Source organism: Wasmannia auropunctata, unplaced genomic scaffold (assembly GCF_000956235.1).
Source record: "Wasmannia auropunctata unplaced genomic scaffold, wasmannia.A_1.0 LD336083.1, whole genome shotgun sequence".
NCBI classification, from domain to species: Eukaryota; Metazoa; Arthropoda; class Insecta; order Hymenoptera; family Formicidae; genus Wasmannia; species Wasmannia auropunctata.
The window spans coordinates 185,294-185,677 of record NW_012026807.1 but is presented as its reverse complement, the minus strand read 5'-3'; positions in this window follow the sequence as shown (position 1 = coordinate 185,677).

Sequence of the window (384 nt, the reverse complement as noted above, 5' to 3'; positions counted from 1 at the left end):
TGCAATAGTTATAGTCTTAATGTCAAATTTGGCGGAAAACGACTATTGTCCTCCAAAAATACTGATTTACATGCTCTGTTAACAAACTTTATTGAATGGTGCCCAAGGTGGTCAAAATCAGCAGATACAATATCACAAGTTCCTTGTTTCAAAGGTTTAGTTATAACTATAAAAGCTATTCTTGCAATATACGAAACACTTGCAAATAAATATGAAGGATTTGAACTTGCAACAGGCTTATGTAACCAAGATTCAGTGGAGCATTTATTTTCTAAACTTAGACAACGCGGGGGATTTAATCCGAATCCAACTGCAAGATTAATCCGATATTTTCTTAGACACATTCTTTCTACAGGATATATTCAAACGAGCGACAAAGGTAAC